This window comes from Numenius arquata, chromosome 6, assembly GCF_964106895.1.
Source record: "Numenius arquata chromosome 6, bNumArq3.hap1.1, whole genome shotgun sequence".
NCBI classification, from domain to species: Eukaryota; Metazoa; Chordata; class Aves; order Charadriiformes; family Scolopacidae; genus Numenius; species Numenius arquata.
Window position 1 is genome coordinate 64234820 of NC_133581.1, and position 18994 is coordinate 64253813.

Consider the following 18994-nt stretch of genomic DNA (forward strand, 5'->3'; position numbering starts at 1 on the left):
GCGAATATCCTTATTATTCATATAACTGTCTCAACTTCTTGAATACAGCTTTAGATTTTGGGCTGTATTTCATGGAATGCATTCTTTAGACAACTATTCTCTGGTCTGGGCCAAAATAAATATAAAAAAGTACATCCTTTCAGCAAAACAAAATTCTTTCATTCAGTTCTACTACTACCCCTTTGCTTTACTACCCTCATCAGATGAAAAATGCAATTATAACATCTTACATCCATAACAGGAACTGGTTCTATGTACCCTAATACTTACCTGCTTCCTAAACTGAAGAGTCCCCAACTCTGCAGTCTCCTCTCATGTGGAAATCTAACCAGATTTGCTCCTATTTCCTTAAGTTCATTTTAAGCTGGAGAAAGCTAGTATTCGAAGGCAGAACCTACTTTTGATTCACACATGTCTATACTTGTTCATAGTATTTTTTCTACCCCAGTCTTATCGAATATTTTAGTGCTTTTTGAAACTAATTTCACAATTCCAGTGAATACTCAACCTTGGCACTTCTCTTAATTTGATAAAAGATACCTGAAACCAAATTATTCATTCTCATTAATATTAGCTTTATTGTTGAACACATCTCTTACCAATCACTGGGCAATTATCAATCATTCCTCCTAGCTTTGCTGGGAGCCTCTGACTCCTCAAAACTTTCTCTACGTATAACTAAGGTAAATAACTTTATGTCATTTGTAAGTAGTGCTATTGGATTGTTTATCTCCTATACTGGATTTTAAAACCCTTAGACATTTCCTTATAAGCCTTTTGAAAATTAAAAACGGCCAAATTTTTCTTACTCTCTTATTCTTATTCACCAATGTATGGAAATACATTTTATCTGATAGTTAACATCATTGATGTTTATCCAAAAGGATATTCTAAAAAGCCTGCAAAAGCTTGACTTCAATTAATATTTATGGATGAATTTGGAACCATAATATTTCCTCAGAATAGACACACCTGTCTTTTAATTCAATGTCACCACAGAATCATTAAGGTTGGAAACTCTTGAGATCATCTAGTCCAACTCCCTTGCCAGCTAGGTTGTCCAGGATCATCTCAAGCTGGTTCTCAAATGTCCCCACAGATGGAGACTCCACAAACCCTCTGGGCAACCTGTTCTGGTGTTTGACCACCCTTACAGTAAAAAAATGTTCTCTCGTCTTTCCACCAACATTTAAATAGCATTTTCATCAAAGGCAAGTTGCATATTGAAAATAATTTTCTAATTAACCAAAAGCTAGGATTAATCTCATCATTATATTGGTACAGAATTCAACAATTTTTTGGATTGAAAGTATTTTGGAACCTACTAGATCTAATTTTTCTGTTTTCTAAGCATTCTCTTCCAGTTATTCTACAAGCCTGAGCTGCCTCCTCTGGGAGACTTAGTGTTGCTATGTTTGTATACAGGGTTCATTGTTTCAAGTGCTCTGCAAGTCAGATTAATTAAAGGATTCATTTTGTTTATTTTGCTTCTCTGAATCAAGGCAAACCTACATCTTGTAAGAATATAAGTACTTTACACTTCTACTTTTAAAGCGCATTCCACATAAAGTAGTTGATTTTCCTCATAGGGACCAATTATAAAATATGAAATAAAATTAAATTTATTCATTGATATTGCACCTTTAGAACAGCAGAAACAGTAACAGAGGAAAGATACCTATTACTTATTTTTGGCTCCTTGTGGAAATTGCTAACGATATACATATTCATAATGGTTTTGTTAGAACACAGATACATGTTGGAGAACTTCAGTAAGTTTTAAAAGTTCATTTAAATCTCTTTCTTTTCTCTCTGTAAATTAGCTGTGAAGTGTGATCAGAAAGTCTTAGATCTTCTTCAGCTTGGTTTTCCATTCTTTATTCTTTTGCTTTCGTGGCTAAAAAGAGGAACAATAACCTTGCTGTTGTTGAACTGTTCCTGTTCCTGACAGACTTTGGAACAGGTGATATGAGGAAGAAAGTTTTTTACAATGAAGGTGGTGAGACACTGGCCCAGGTTGCCCAGAGAGGTGGTAAATGTTCCATCCCTGGAAATGTTCAAGGTCAGGTTGGATGGGGCTCTGAGCAATCTGATCTAGTTGAAGATGTCCCTGCTTATGGCAGGGAGTGTGGACTAGATAGCCTTTAAAGATCCTTTCCAACACAAACTATACTATGATTCTGTGATTCTGTGAGTCTATGATACTATAATTATGATAATATGCTTGGTGTGGCTGGTGAGAAATGCCATTTTGTGACAAGGAAACTGAGGCACAAATGGTACAGCAATTTGCAGAACAGTGTGCGATGACCTTTGGCAGGTTTATAAAATGCAGATCCTCTCACTCCTCTTACATGACAATCATTCTAAACACATCCATTGATCTGTGTATGTTAGACACCCTTAGTGTAACTTTCTAATTCAGTGGTGCAGAGAAAAAAAAAGCCCAATATTTATTTTGATAAATTTTTATAAAAAAATATTCATAAATTCCAAACCATATTTGAAGGCAGTTAAGTGAAAAACTGTACCATAAGGAATTTTGTCTAAGAATTAGAAAACGAAGCTTTAAAAGCAACCACATGAACACAGTCTTTCAAGAAGTGATTCAGAGGCAGAAACTGTGGGCAAATTGGATTCTCGCTAAAAGGGAGCAGTATCATTTCAAATGCTCATTTTCTAAGTAACTGAAATAATTAAAAGTCTGTGTTAATTCTACATTGCAAAATAACTTTTATTATATTTTAGATTTATTATTTTGTGGGGTTTTTTTACATTTTTCTTTAGTCAATTCACATTTAAAATTTATGTTCCCATAGGGTAAACTACATTATTTTAAGGCATGATTACAGAGGAAGTTGCTGCCTATTTTTTCCCAGCTAATGTTATAGGGAAAAAATCAGTCTACAAAGAATAAAAACCACTTCAATATTTCTCTTAACATTCTTTAAATCTGTATTTTCTCCATCTTTGCTTTTCTCATCTTTTTTGTATTCCTGGTTATTATACCGTACCATGCCATGCACATGCCTCTTTCCTTTAATTACTTTTTGTACTTACTTGTTCATCCACACTTTTACTGCCTGTTGCTTAGCAACATGCATAACATTAGGACATACATTCATTTATCTTTGAACACGTTCTACTTCCCATGTGTGTCATTCTTTTCCAATACTTTATCCCATTCAGTGTTGCTGTTCATTTCCACATTTTTTCATGCCTTGTTCAGAGTAACTTGCCTAAGAATAATTATACAATTTTAAAAATCATTCCTAGACAGCCAATATAGTTTTAATAGACAATGTTGATGCTCTTTGTCCATTTTTATTTCTATTCAACTAAAAGTAATATAAATAAATACAGAAAATATTCTGCATAAAGAAATGTATTTGCTAACTTGGGCAGAGGTATGAAGTCAAGAATAGAAGAGAGAGAAAGGCTACCAAAAATGGTCCTGCAGGAAGGGCAAAAGACGCATTAGCATCGAAGATTGACCTTGTTTCATAAATACGGTGGGGTCTTGGAGGTAGAGAAAAGTGTAAATTTGATGTAGTTAGGACACAGGAGCAAATGTTGGACTTAAAACACAGAATGTCTTGGATAAACCAATTACTTCAGCAATTAGAAAATGGAAGGCTTTGTTCCTGTGTGTTTCTTGAAAGCTGCACAGAATAGCAAACAGATAAACTTTTTAGTAAGTTTTCTCTGGAAGATTTTTAAGACTTACTATATAGACATCACAGCTGTCTACTTTTAAGGGTTCATATTAACATTAAAAATTGAAAAAAAGCTCAGTTATAAACTTTTATAGAATATGAAAGAACCTGGCATCCTTCAGCCTCCTCTAAATCTATTAATTTTTGTTCTCTTACATTACTTCAGAGCCATGGAATATTTTAATAAATTCTCTTCAAAAAGCCAGACAGGGTTATGGCAGGTAGAAGGGGGTTAATAATGTCCTAAGGAATTAGTCTTGCCAAATAACAGATGCTGTCAGCATCAATCCAATTTTCTCCTTCAGAAAAAAAATTACTTAGAGGAGCAGAAACAAGATGTTTAATGAGTAGAGAAATAATGAAACTAGCCTTCTATAGATTTGCTTCATCTACCTACCACAATAACCTGATTCCTCAGTGACTTCTCACTTTAGTATACTTCCAACTCATGCTTTTCACCCTTTTCCTTGTTGTTTGGCTGAATAAGAGGTAGTATATGCCACAACTGAATAAAGCTTTAAGTATGTTTAAAAACTACATGTATGTAAGAAATGAGTAAATAAAGGCTTAACAAATAACCTGCTTCTATTTCTCAGAATGAATAAATAGCATGTTTTCTGCCTCAGCTGGAAAACAACACATGATGCTAAAATTTTAAGTTCTAGAAACTTAGGATGGTTTAGATCTCTATTTGTCTCCAGTTTGGTTGAAATTGGCCAATGTATTAAAAATAATTAAGGCAGGATAGACAGAAAGTGTGACTTCCCTAGAAAACAAGAACAGTTTTTGAAGTTTCAGAAGGTTAAACCAATTTAACCTGAATGACCCTAAAGACTATTAAGAACGCTTCATGATTCCCCATTAAAGCTGCAGTGGTAGATAATAGTTCCTTTAACATCTAAAAGGCCTCCTACAATCAAGACACATGGCTATGAAAGAGTTCACATGAAACTAGGAGGCTGTATATGGTACCTTATTCCATTACAAGGTCGTGCGGATTTTGAAATGGAATATCATTATATGCACTAAATAAGCAGCAAATGTATATACGTGCCTCCGTCGGCTACATTATACATTCAGTTCAGCAAGATAACATCTCAATTCACGCCACTGAAAAAATCCTAATCTTGTTCCATAAACAGATTAAAAACTTTTTAGAAATTTTTATGGGGTTGTCACCAGATTTCTTGAAATTATTAATTGAGATCTGGACTTAAATTAGCACTTGTTGCTACCAAAAGCCGTATTAACCGAAGAACAGAAATAAGTTATTTCCAACTTCTTGGAAACTAACTGTGTAGGCAGTTAGGTTTTCCACCCCTAAAAGTGAAAGTATAAAACAATATAAAAGACAAAAATGTCCAAACTATTACAAGCCATCAGTATGGAGAACAGTTAATGTGCAAGAACAGTATTTTCCAAATCCATTAAATTCTAACTACTGACACTGCTTAGGGGAAATCAATGATCTCTGAACACCAATATTAGCCACCTGACTTCAGAAGCTATAGTCGCTAAAATTCACACCCTTCTCAGTTATCTTTAGGCATGTATGTGAGGCATGACCATTGTTTACTTCCTTCTAAATGAAGGGCATTAGCAAACACAAAAGGAAATTCACTACCTGAAGGGGTTGACTATGAAAAGCTTCTAGTCCCAAACAATCAGGATTTAAAAAGTATGAAAACCAGAGGAATGAGTCTGTAAAACAGAATGGCTGTTTGAAAATACATGAAAATAAGCATAAGACACATTTACTAAAATCAATCTTCAGTCAAAAGAACAACACTAAGGTGAGGGCTGGAGAACAAATTAGTTAATTACAGTCTTGTTAATTAAATGCATCAGTGACTCCTTACTGACCTTGTTTTAACTAGACGACTCCAGACAAGACTCCATTTGAACTGTTTATTAAGCACAGTTTGTCAGCATAAGAAGTCAGGAGGAAAAGAGTAAATAGTTGATATAATTCTTTCAAATAAAACTTCACATGCCCTCTAAAATTATGTTTAAATGTTTAATTTTTTCAGAATTATTGTTTTTCACTATAGAATTAATACAAGAAAAAATTTATTAGCTCCTTAAATTGGAATAACACTCATGCTCAAAAATTCTAGTCACAGTGTATTATGTATATTTATGCACAAGTAGAAGACAATGCCACGATGTAATAACCAACATAGACAAATAAAGACAGGAAAAAATAGCTGTGAATTCATAGGTATGGGGTGGAATTAGATGAAAAAATTAGAAAATATGGGACTTTAAGAGTCTAGAAACCAAAGACCAAATGGGGTGAGAAATTGCCACGAAAGATCTTTTTTGCAAAGGAAAAGAGAATTTGGTGTGAATCAATTACCTTTCTTACAACTGCTCCATACACAAACACAGAGTAAAAAAATCTGATGCCGCAATTTCTGAAAGAAGGAGGTCTAGAGAGGGGCAATTAAGGTCTTTTCACAGAACGCTCTTTTCAAACTAAATAATAACACAAGAGGGTATGTTTCTCCAGGATATGTGGCAGGTAAGTACTCTGAGTGCTCAAGGATGATATTAACAAAGGATCCTAAATGGCCAGCATTTTATTTGGAATATCTAAAAATTGTTCACAATGACAGGAAATGAAATCCTCTTGACTCCACTGAATTAATGGATTGAATAGAGCTTTCTCTGTACCAGCTCCCTGGGAATTACACTGAAGTTCTATGTGAAAGCCCCATATGCTCTTTCTTACGTTTAGAAGCACTGTATTTGTAAGAGAAAAAGCAAGGAAAGGCACACAGACCACAAATTCACAGAAAGAGTTTGTCAAAAGAACTGGTTACGAAGTTAACAAAATCTGTTGATTCAAATTACCAACAATTCAACACTGAAATTTTATCCAGAGCACATCAGTGAAACTCTCAATCACTCTTTTAGCTATATTGTTCCATCACCAAATAGTCACACTAGACAATCTTTGTTGGGAGAAAAAAATCACCATTTATTGCTATCTCTTTGGCAAAGGACATATCTTACCTAACATTGCCTCAGGCCTGATGTGGACTACTGACCCACATAATGATACTAATTCAACTCTGTCTAATGCAGAAGAATCTTTTGCTTTGGCACACTGACTTCTTTTTTCCTATTCCAGCTTGTGTTCTGTAACAGGTGCATACATTTCTGAGTCTTAATTTGATTTTCCAAAAACTTCAAGGACAGTCAATTCCATATCTCTGTCTAACTGAGATACATGCCACAGGTCTTACAACTGTGGAGGTGTTGCATTCCTAAAATGCAACTTCAGGACCCAGAGAAACAACAGGTTAGGTTACCCAGGGCCCTGTCAAGCTGAGCATTGCATATTTCCAGGAGGTGAGATTCCACCATTTCTCTGGGTAACCTATTTCAATGTTAATTATCCTCAACAATGAAGGTTGTTTTTCTCATATTCAGACAGAATTTCTCCCGACACAACGTGCACACATTGCTCCTTGACATGGTACATGCTATGCTGGGGCCTTTTTTATGATCGTATGAATTTGGGTACTGAAGACTCCTCTTCTGCAGTATCATTGATGTACAAAACCACAAGATGCAGCACATGCTTAAGGGTATCTGTAATCTTATTTTTTCTATGATTCCATGATTAAAAGGGAATCTTTTCTTGTTATCAAAATTATTTGAAGAGAATTTGCAAATGTACAAAAGGTTCGGAAGAAAAAGTCAGTGATTACATTTTAAAATCATTTCAGATTATTAAATCTTTCAGGATTTATGGCATTATGCTTTTCAAACTTCTGAGAGAAATATTACAACAAAAGAATACAAAAGTTACAAAACATATTAAACAAATAATTCTGTGAATAGTTGAGCTAACAATTCCTGATTTCCTGTAGATTTGCATCTTATGATTGACTGACTTCAGAGTCTATGATGAAATCTTTCTCTGAAGCTTCTCTGCAGTTGGGCCTTTATAAAGTCTTGCTTCCATGTAGACTCTGTGATGCCTGTTAAGATTCATTAACTCACATAACAGCCCTTTCCTCTGTTGGGGGCACTTAAAGCATCTCTCTCTTCTTCTTTGTTCACCTATTCTTCTGAAATTTGCACAAATCCAATTATTTATTTGATCTCAGCTCTTTGTGATATTTTGCTGAAACCAGTCTGTAAGTTCCAAAGGTATCAGCGAGAGGACACCCGTTATCCTACAAGCCTTCTAAGTCAGTTAAAAAACTCACAGAAATTCTTGTAAAGCTCAAACATGAACACTTTTATAAACTTTATCAAATTCAGGAATATAAGGATTGCTAAGAGCAAATACATAATTTAAATGCTATTAATAATATTTTATCCTTAATTTAAACAAAATAGCAAAGATGAAGGAAAGGGACACTGTGCAGCTATGCCATAAACAGTATATGCTGCCAATTAACTTCAGAGCATTTATTAAATCAAGTAATAACTTAGTCTGTCATGTTAAAAACAAGCGCTGTCATCAGGTATTCCTTTAAAATAGCTATTAAGTTTTGTTATATAAACGTAATATTAAAATATCCCCTTTTCAATTCTGTTACAATTCTAATGCTGAATAGTTTTCTCAAAATGCAGCAGAGATTGTAAGAAAAAAGAACAAAATCTAAACCCAAAGAAAACTGGCTAATGACAGAAGGCTGTTCTTTTATTATGTCGTAGACTGGCTCATTTTTATTTTTGTCACAGTTTTTTTCTACCATAAAGGGAACCTAGACTTTGCAAACACTTCTTTGCTACTGCAAAGAGTTACTGCTATTTATATTACCTACTATTCATACTATGTTATTTTATTATATTCAATGTGGTTTTTGCCTCAGTCTTTAATAATACTGATAGACCTTGGGCTGCCCAGTCCCCCTGACCTGAAAGACCACGAGTGTGGGAATAGTGACCTTCCATTTGTGGACACTGAAATTGTAAGGGACCAGCTGTATCAGCTGAATGTTCACACGTCCATGGGACCTGATGGGATTCACCCCAGAGTTCTGTAGGAGCTAGCAGATGTTATGGCAGGACCCCTCTCTATCACCTACTAAAGGTCTTGGGAGTCTGAGGAGGTCCCTGCTGATTGGAAGCAGCCAGTGTTATTCCAATCTACAAAAAAGGCATGAGGAAAGACCCAGGGAACTACAGACCTTAGTGTAACCTCGGTTCCTGGAAAAAACACGGAGAAGGTTATACTAGGTACTATTGAAAGGCATTTCAATATGCATTCAATAATGCAATCATCCTACTTCAAATAAAACATGCAGTTTATTTTGCTAAAAATCTTTTATTCTTAAAACTGGAGAAAAATCTACTTTAAATAAAAAGTATACTCTGAAAGAGCTTAAGGAACGTTTTCCCCTTCAGGGTAGAAGTTCAGCTTTGGATGAAAATGAACAGGAATTGATGTCTTCTAATGGCTGTTTAATAGTTTATTTGAAATTAGTCTGGTGGGGTCAGTCTTTTTCCCAGGTTCTATCATCCAATGCAATTAAAAAATAATCAGCATCTGTGTAGGTACTCCCTGTAAATAGATCACCAAACTGAATACGTATAAGCTACTGCTAAAAGAACTGATTCACATTTGGGGCATGTTGGCAGGTGAGAAAAAATATAACCGTGCTGCTATTATCCCAGATGTTATTCCTAATAAAAATAATTAATCTTTGATTTTGTGAACTTGGTATATTTTACAGCTGCCACATTCAAATATTTTTAATTATATGTCAAAGTTTTATCCCATTCGTAAGGAACTTTCTTTAAAAGAGAGCCCCAAGGATATGACCAGCTAAGCACTTATTGTGGCATTAACAGACTTTAATAAGTTATATTACCATGGATATACTATAGTAACTGACCATGTGCCTACTCCATGGCAGTGGAAATTAAAATGGATACATATGAACTAAGATTGTTTCATGTTAAAAAAATTTATCTGCACTTCAAGAACCAATGAGAGGACAGTGTGAACGGCAGGAGAGAAAACTAAGAGGTGTGAACCAGTGACTTATTTAAATTTGCTAACATAATTGCAAATTCTTGTTTGGACATACCCTCAAAAACAGAAAAAGCATAAATTTTCAATTTAAACACAAACTTAATTTAAATTACTAACTTTCAAAAATATTTTAAGATTTATTTCAAGTAGTATTTTTTTCCAAGTTAGAAAAAAGTATGTTGAACTATTTAGAAGGAATGAGTGTGTAAATGTGCAGCATATTGTGTAACACTCACATGCTGGGTTTTGCTCTGAAACCTGCAAAAATTTGTATGTGTGTTTATGTAAATTGTTTTAGCAGTCCCTTTCTCTTCAGTTAATGCAATACACAAAAAAGTTCAAAATTGTAAATGAATTTTCTGTAGGAATGGGAAAATAGATAGATCTGGGTCATATCTGCAATAAATTCTATTTAAAATTTTTGTTAGGATGATTTGGTGCCGGATTTATTTATAGTGAAAGCTCCAGCATGACCTGGAGCATGGAGCTTTCACTAGATGTGAAATAGATGTATAATGGCTTACTGCTCCATACGAACTGTATGGCCAGTTCCTACAGGATTTTGCTAGTGATGTTTTTTATTAGACAAGTGTTAGAATGAAGGAATAATTTGAATTTACAGTAGTGTACTAGGTCTGGCTGGGATGGAGTTAATTTTCTTCACAGTAGCCTGAATGGTGCTGTATTTTGGATCTGTGACTAGAAAAACAACAGTGTTGATAACACACCAGTGTTTTGGCTGCTGCTGAGCAGTCCTTGCACAGCCTCCAGACTTTCTTTTTCCCACTGTGCTCCCCTAGTGAGTAAGCTGGAGGTTGCCAAGAAGCTAGGAGGCGACACAGCTGGGACAGCTTACCCAAACTGACCAAAGGGATGTTCCATACCATATGAAATTTGTTGCTCATGCTGTAAAGAGACTTATGATATCCCCGATTGTTGCAATAAAAGAAAGGCTGAGATAGTTGAGGCCATTCAGCCTGGAGAAGAGAAGGCTCCAGGGAGACCTTTTTGCAGCCTTGCAATATATAAAGGGGGCTTATAAGAAAGATGGAGAGAGACTTTTCACCAAGGCCTGTACTGACAGGACAGGGGCAATAGTTTTAAAATGAAAGAAGGTAGATTTAGATTAGATATTAGGAAGAAACATTTTACAGTGAGGGTAGCGAGACACCGGACAGATTGCCCCATCCCTGGAAGTGTTCAAGGTCAGGTTGGATGGGGCTTTCACCTGATCTAGTGAAAAATGTCCCTGCCTATGGCAGGGCGTTGGACCAGATGATCTTCAAAGGTCTCTTCCAATCCAAACCATTCTATGATTCTACGACATCGTGCTCAGCAATAAAAGCTTGGGGAAAGGATGAGGAAGAAGGGGATGTTTGTGGTTATAGTCTTTATCTTCCCAAGTAACCATTAGGCATGCTGCCTTCCAGCAAGCAGCTAAACATCTGCCTGCCAATGAGAAGTAGTGAATAAATTCCATATTCTGCATTGCTTCACTCTTTAAGGTGTTTTTATCTCAACCCATGAGTTTTCTTGCTCTTGCTTTTCTGATTCTCTCCCCCATCCCACTGTGGGGGAAGTTAGTGAGTGACTGGGTGGGTGCTTAATTGCTGGCCTGGGTCAACCCACCACAAGTAGTAAAGTATGTTGTTAAGTAATTGGATTACAAAATTGGTAATGGAGTTATAGATAGGAAAAACAAACCAAAAATCACTAATATTACCCAAAACATACATCTATCTTTAGGTGTTAATTCAGAATTCTCTACAAAATGTTTTCAACTATACATGTGTCCTGGTTTGAGGTAAAACAGAACCAATTTTCTGTTCAGTAATTTTGCTTGTTAGCTAAACCTCTTCTAACTCTCTGAAACTCTCCGAAATTGACAGCATATTGTAGAGAAGCTGTTCATTCTCAGAGTGATAAGACCAAGGGATGGTACACAGAGAGGCTCTTGCTTACGCTTACTGCTTTAACAACCAAGGGCAGCTCACTTTGTTATATGCCCTGTTGGAGGGTCAGAAGCGGAAGAGCGTGGAGGGCTCGCACCTGCAGGGAGGAGCAGATACTTCCTCACAAAGTATCACCCCACTTAGGCAGAACCTGAAACACATACAGCTTTAATTGTCTGTCAGTTCCCTGTGCAATGAATCATGAAATAGGTACTGCCTAAAAAAGAACTTGTGTTAGGGTACAGCTTCACAATATAAAAATAATTCAATTTGACTCTGAGCATCCTTAATACTTTTTTATATGAATTATGAGGATCTCCTCCCCCCCCCCCCCCCCCCCCAGTTCTTCTTATTTCTTATCTCACAAGGGTGAAACAGTGGGGGTGTTATAAGACAGCTGTTGGGTTTTTGTCCACCTCAAAAATGCCAGCTAAGGACAGATAGGAGAATCTTTCTGTCTTCCTGAGTGAGGTACTGGTTACAGAATAATAATCTTAACTCCAGTCCCCGATGGGAGATAATAAATAAAGATGCTGAGGCAGGTCCTTTACACTTTGATGGTCACTCTGGTTTACCATCTTCTTTACCAGTTTTAGGGCAATGGTATATTATCTGTGGGCACGGGACAAGCTTTTAGCCCATGATTTGAAAAAAAAAAAAAAAAGTACATACATTGATATGCATGGGTAGACAAAAAAATGGATCTTTTCTATTAGAGATGGTTCTCAAGAGATAAGGGAAAAGACTTGTATAGGTGATGAAGTGTGATAATATGAAAGGCTGCAAGACAGTTGCTTAAGAAACAAGAACAACAAAGGAATAAACTACTGCAGGCATCACCAGAGCTGGAATGACATTGTACTGTGTACTATGTTTCCATGGCAACTAGCCATAGGAAGATGAATGTCTCATATTCACGGTGCTCTGCAGTACATGTCTATAAATCAAACTTGCATAAAAGAGCATAAGATTTCTTCCATGGGGTGGCTCTGAAAACCAGGTTATTTTCTCATTACTAGATAATTACATGAAAGAAATACAAGACAATTAGGTCATTTTTTGTATGGAAAGTACCAACACATACAAAAGCACTAATATACCTCTAGCGTGTGATCCTATCAATCCAACGGCACAGCAGCATAAAATGTAGATCACGAATCCCTTCTTTTCTTCCTTAAGATCTGATTTATGCTTGCTAGCTTTAAAAACTGTATGAGACTTTTCTGTCCACTTTTGGTTTGTAGGACATTTTTCATCATTTGTAGGTTCACTCACATTCACATGTGATTGGTTTTCAGCTTACTTCTGTTACTATTTCCATTATCATTGTCTGAGGTTTTAGCATACAAATAACCTATGTTTTTTAAACAAATGGCACAGCTAAGACAAATATTTTCTTAGCAGCAGGAATTAATAATATTGTATAATTCAAATATGACATTCACAACAAAAGAGGGAAACAGTACTTGAAATATTTTTTTAAGAATTTGAATCCCACTTTAAAAGACAACATGTTCACTTACAGACAGCCATTTATCACAAATTACTATTGCAAAGGACTTGTCACATTTCATATCCGTGTAGCTACATGCAGAACAGCAGCATTATTATAAATAAATTCTTGTGTATGCTACCCATTAAAAAGAGCCCCATCATGAAAGAACGTATCACCACACCATTTACCTTAGCAGGTACTGCTGCAACTCCTGTGTGTAGAATGTTGAGTTTTTATGGTACAAAGGCATTTTAACCAGGTGCACACCAGGTGCATGATAAGCACTTGAGAATTTTGTTCAATATAACTGCAATATTAGCTCAGAAACAATAGATGTTACACTACTGTTCAGGCAAAATTATGGTCAGTTAATACAATCAAATATAAACTGAAAACTCACATTTTGCAAACTTTAGCAACAGCTAAGTGCAGTATACTACTGACATTTGTGAGAAAATAATCCCTTAGGAGAAACAATGTTTACATTTAATATTATTTTATCAGTATGAGATGAAAAGATATTTGTTTGGTCCAATGCGCATGGAATTAAGAAATAAAAAAATCCCAAAACACCCACTTACTGTAGTTAGAAACACTGTTGAATGAAGTGTCTTTTTTCTTTCATAAAATGGAGCACTTAACACCACCCCATCCTGAAGCTCTACCACCAATTCAAATTCATTGACTACATCTTTATACATTTATAAAAGAATATAAAATATTATAGTAAAGTAGTGATATGAACTATGTTTCATAACCTGGTATTCCAGTAAATACAGTGCAGCCGTTGCTAGTAACACGCCAGAACTGTACTGAGTTTGCAAGGTCTGAAGAATAAAGCTTGTCAGACTTTGAATTTGTTTGACCCTGGGAGCTTTTACTTGCTTTATCTGTAACAGCTTTACCTGTAACAGCAGTTCTTTTAAGGACCAGGTGGTTAGGCCTAGTTTGTTCTTCTTATCTTCATACAGTATAAATATAGCTTTATATGGACTGTAGTAACAAGAATTTCTTCTATGTAAAATAAAATATTTATGAGTTTAAGATAATGATGTAGAGAAATACAGACATGGTGTGATAGCAGAGGCCTTCACATGTAAAGGCACAGCACAGGATAGAGGAAGACAGGCATGGGGTGTTAAGATACAGGCCACAGGCTAACACTGGAGGACTAAGACAATAAACACCTCACCAATGCAGACACAGGAGCTGGCCAAAAGTGGTTTTATGGATGACAAAGAGAGCAATGAACAAATATCTAAAATATGTAATATGTGCTATATAAAGTAAATTTGGATGCAACATGGACTTGCAAATCAATGAAGAGGAAGATGTAAACTGTGTTGGAAAATATGTAAAAATGACCCAAAGTTGATGCTAGAGTGAGAGAGAAGAAAACATCGATAAGAATGTCATATTCCTCTTTGTAAAGAAGTCAGGATAATGGCAATTCACCCTCCCATGCCTGCCTTGAACCTGTGAACCTCAGAACCAAGAGGGACAGTGGAAGCCTGAGAATAACAAAAGAAAAAGAGGTAGATGTTCAGAGGTATATAACATATTTAACCACATTGCGACTTTTTGCAGCACAGTATTCTTTATTTTATTTTTCTTTCTTTTTTTTTTTTTTTTGTAATTATTAAATCTGTACTACTAATAATTCTTTGACTAGACTGCTAAGATTTCCATATAGTAACAATAAATTTTGGCTTTTTGTATCAGATGTGTCTCCTTTGTAGACATAACAAGATTTTGAGCATAACAGCTGTTGTACAGGTCAGTTAGAAAAATAATCTGTTACTCCTTAGCTTCTTACTCTATTATATTAAACAGTTTCAGACTATTTTAATATTAATAAAATATATGAATGATAAATACAATAATTCCGTTTTCAAGCCTCAAGTTTGTTAAAATCAATTCAACATGTATGGATGCCTCATTATGAGCATTTTGTACAACTACAAATCAAGTCTACTTGATCTGAAAGCTAAATTACTTCCATGGGGTCCTTCATTCTTACTGCAAATCAATTACTGATACTCTCCCTTCCTTGTTTTCTTCATAGCTTGAATACCCCTGTTAATTTTTATTTCATTTATACGTCTAAGAATATGTTGACAATTATACTCCATAACAGAAAATAATTCCCTGCTCTACATGGTAAGCAGAGAAGCTAAATATTATGTTTGTGCCTTTAACTGTTTTTCCTACTTCCCTTTCCTTTTAGCCCTTGTGACACTAATCACAGACTTAGCTTATTCTGTAACATTTTACTTCATTTAAAATATAAGAAAATAATACATCCAACCTTCCAAATTAAAGGAACCCACCAGTACCTGACATGGTTTGGAGATAGCATTTATAAATAAGCATAAAACTCCTTTTTCATATAACAATTCCACAAAGCTTGAAATATACTAATTAAGCCTTTTTTTTCCCCCTTTTCTCAATATATCACTATGTTTTACTTAAGATTTGGAATGCTCTTTTTGAATCTCCCAGTCTTCCCCACTGATTGTACTATGGTTAACATCACAGGGTGAACATCGTGTATAAATTGCTTTCCTTCCACATGAAATTAAACTGGAAGACGTGCTCCCGGCACGCACCCAAAGCACTCCACCTTCCAGTGATCATTCAGTCTGTTGACCAGACTAGAATTAGTCCAATTAACTCTCTCAATGAATGTCACACAGATACTGTGTCCCCAGCATAAACCTTTTGCTCTACAGACCTGATCCCAATGCGCAGTATTAATTGCTAATATAGACATAGTTTTAGAACTCACACTTGATCAGAGTCATCAAACCTGAAGATGCTCAGCGTCTTACATGTATATGCATTGAAAATTCTTTTACTTAACACAAAGGACATTTTAAAACTATGTTCAGGCTGAAAATTTAATTTTGATCTCTGATTAAAAGAAGGGAAGAACAAGAAACATATCTACAAACATGAAATTATATACGCTTTGTTTGTTTTAGCAATCTAACGTAATATGGACTTTGTGTCACAAGTACATTGAAGCTTCTGACAAATTTCTACGTCCAAAATATTTCTCTGGCTTTCTTTTCATACAGTCTTAATCCAATTGTACAGCTCATTTTAGGACAAAAGTCCTCGCTCTGTTTCCCTACGTAAAGTTCAACATGCCCACCAAGAAATATCCAAAAAGGATGTGTGCCTAAAAGAGGATTTAGAAAGACGCTAATTTCAAGTTAAAATTCTGAACAGTTCCATGCAGATTTGTCCTGTTCAATCCAAAAGAAATCTGTATTACACAATACTATTGTGCAAATTCTTTCAAGATCAGCCAAAGAAACATGCAAGCTTCTTCTTGATAAAGAAATTTTCAAGAACCTATGTTTCTTTTCATAAATATGCAATCCTAAATTTCAATTGCTGGACTGTGATAATGTTAGCATTAGAGATACTGTTGATCATGACGTCTTCTTTACTAGATACAGCGTATACCATAATACCATAATACAGCTGAACTTTCCTTCATTTATAAATTCATCATGATTATAATTTAAAATCAAAATTGGGTAGTTTCATTGGCAGAAAGATGGGCCAAAAGTTTTCAGAACTATTTTACATTATGAAGCTGTTTTATTTGACATTTTTTCAAATGAGAAAGATAATGAAAAAATATGTGTGAAAATGCAAAATTAACCAGTATGAACAGCAACTATGTGCGCTTTTCTGACCTAAAACCCACTAATATTCAAGAAGAACATTTTAATCACTGGACAGAAAAATTGGACATTAGGCCCTTCATAGAAGTCCTTAAAATAAAATATTAAAAAAAGGATTACACCTCAACCTATTCTACCTACATTTTCCTATTAATTTCTTGACAGTATACCAAAAAGTGATAGTAAAATCACTTGGACATAAGAAAAATATACCACATAACTTTTCATACCTTCTTAAAATAATTACTCTCCTCAAAATACATTACTCTTCAGTGCAAAAACGCAAGAGTGTCATCTAAGACCTTAGGCACTCTACACATTGATTTTGTCATTGTATGCCAGTGGCTTGAAAGATGCACAGACCAATTCCTGCTCTGAGATAACGCTCCGTACCATGACTCCAGATAAGTGCAAAAAAGAATAACCCAAAATCCAACGCCACCTTTTAAAGACGGGGCTCAGCAAGCTATCAGATGCCATGTCTTCAAAAGTGAAGGAATTCTCTCAATGACTGAGTTAATTCCAAAGAAATCACTCACATCACAAAAAGAAAGTTTTACACTTTGCAATGCAATGTTTTCCAAAACACTTTTTAAATAATGTTTACCGGCAATTGCAGAGGAAAAATCATTTTTTTATGATCTGCAAATTACTCTCAAAATTTTATTCTTCCACTTCTGAACCAATCTCACCTTGCAAGAAATCCCACCACTACTCCCTCGCAATATGCACTACAGTTTAACTGAATTTTTCAAGAGACAGCTCTTGAATAGAGATTTCCTGATTAAGGAAGAAAATGTAAAAGTAAATAATTTTAGGCTTCTTAAGAAACAGGACAGGCAACAAATTACTTTCTGTATCTGGTAATACTTATTATTTTAATTATAATTATCATTTTATTATTTCTATTCATACAGTTTATAGTATCATATTATTTACATATTGTTTATCTTTATAATATACTGAATATAATATAGTGAATATAAGGCACTGAAACAGTAATGTGCTAAAGCTTGTATCTCCAGTTGCGTGATAGAATCTAGTCATTTCAATTAACTGAAATATATACAGCAAAAAACTTGCTATCCAGGAATAAAGATGTCTTTGTTAGTCTTACCTGAAGGCTTGAACTATGATTCTTTCAGATAACTTAGCAGAAACAGAATTGAAGGCTTTCTTGAAGTCTTCAAAAGTCAAAAATCCTCTATTTTTTAAATCTAGATTAGGCAAGAGAAAAAACAGTGTAAATTAAGGGTTTTTTTAAACTACTTAATACTATTATGTTTGCATGTGAGCTAATCAATTCACATTTCTGAAATGATTATACACCCTTTAAGTTCCTGTATTTGGAAAGTATTTTAGCATGCCTACATTATATAGAACAGCCTGAGAAAGATTTTATACTGACAATTCCTTTTTGCTACTGTGAACTCTGTTCAAAAGTACTATGCTTACAACATCTGCACTCTCTTATTTAAATTTTAACTTTAAAAGTAGACATTTTGAATTGTAAATTTCAGATCTGTAAAACTTTGACAACACATACTCTAAAATATGCAAATTTACATTTCAAATCTATACTTTGTTACTCTACTTTGTTACTCTAAACATTGTGTTTCAAAAATTTTCTTTCATAAAAAAATTCTCCTTCAGTTTAATCCTGCTGTTGACTTAAGTTCCTGAATACCTTATATCAGAGTAACATCAACCAATCAGTCACTCAGGTTATGAATCCACTTCCAGATTCAACTGGAAAATAAAGCATCTCAAACAGGGCTATTGCAGATTGTGTGCAGCAGATCACAAGACAAACAAAAGCACAGTGCTTGAAACAGTTAAGTCCTTTGAAATAACTCTCTAAAAATAACACTTCGAAAGCTACCTTTAGTTCATGGCAAAAAGCTGAGTGGATGCCTATCTGATCATCCCAGCATCTGATTTGCCATATGTTACACCTTCTCTCTTTTCAAGGACCATTGTCCTACCTCAGGTCAGGAAGAAAATAGCAAAGGATCATTTGAATGTCTATCAGCTCAGAGGCTCCCGATGAAGTTTTTCTTTTTTCAGTTTGATGATGGGAGATCCTCTGCTGTCTAGCAGGAATGAAAAAGTATCACATCTGCCTCCCAACA